At 29.7% G+C, this 353-nt stretch overlaps 1 protein-coding gene across 1 annotated transcript in view; it reads left to right on the forward strand.

Annotated features, from left to right (window-relative positions):
• CACNA2D2 (calcium voltage-gated channel auxiliary subunit alpha2delta 2) overlaps positions 1-353 on the forward strand; it is a gene marked incomplete at its 5' end in the record, with an annotated part of 53,967 nt that overhangs the window by 11,068 nt on the left and 42,546 nt on the right. The gene's annotated exons all lie outside the window — the stretch shown is intronic.

Consider the following 353-nt stretch of genomic DNA (forward strand, 5'->3'; position numbering starts at 1 on the left):
TACTTCTCCTTTAACTATTACTTTCTTGATCATGTTTTCCTATATTTCCAGCCATTTATATTGAAACCTTTTTTTTTTGTTATTATTCGTTACGTTCATTTATTGTTTTATTGTCACAGTGAGCACAACATTGAAAAGGAAGCTCCATCATTTCATATGTTAATAACTTTGTAGCAGAATCCTATTTTTCGTGTCATTTTTGGAACAAATGATGGAATGAAATGTATACATTGTATCTACGGCAACAATCATTCTTCTTTCAACTCACATTGATGAAGTAGAAATGAAATATATGTATTACCTTGTTCTCTGATGTAATGACAAAGTTATTGCTGAATAAACAAGCTCATAGC

Source organism: Nanorana parkeri, unplaced genomic scaffold (assembly GCF_000935625.1).
Source record: "Nanorana parkeri isolate BGI_ZX_2015 unplaced genomic scaffold, ASM93562v1 scaffold2576, whole genome shotgun sequence".
Classification (NCBI taxonomy): Eukaryota; Metazoa; Chordata; class Amphibia; order Anura; family Dicroglossidae; genus Nanorana; species Nanorana parkeri.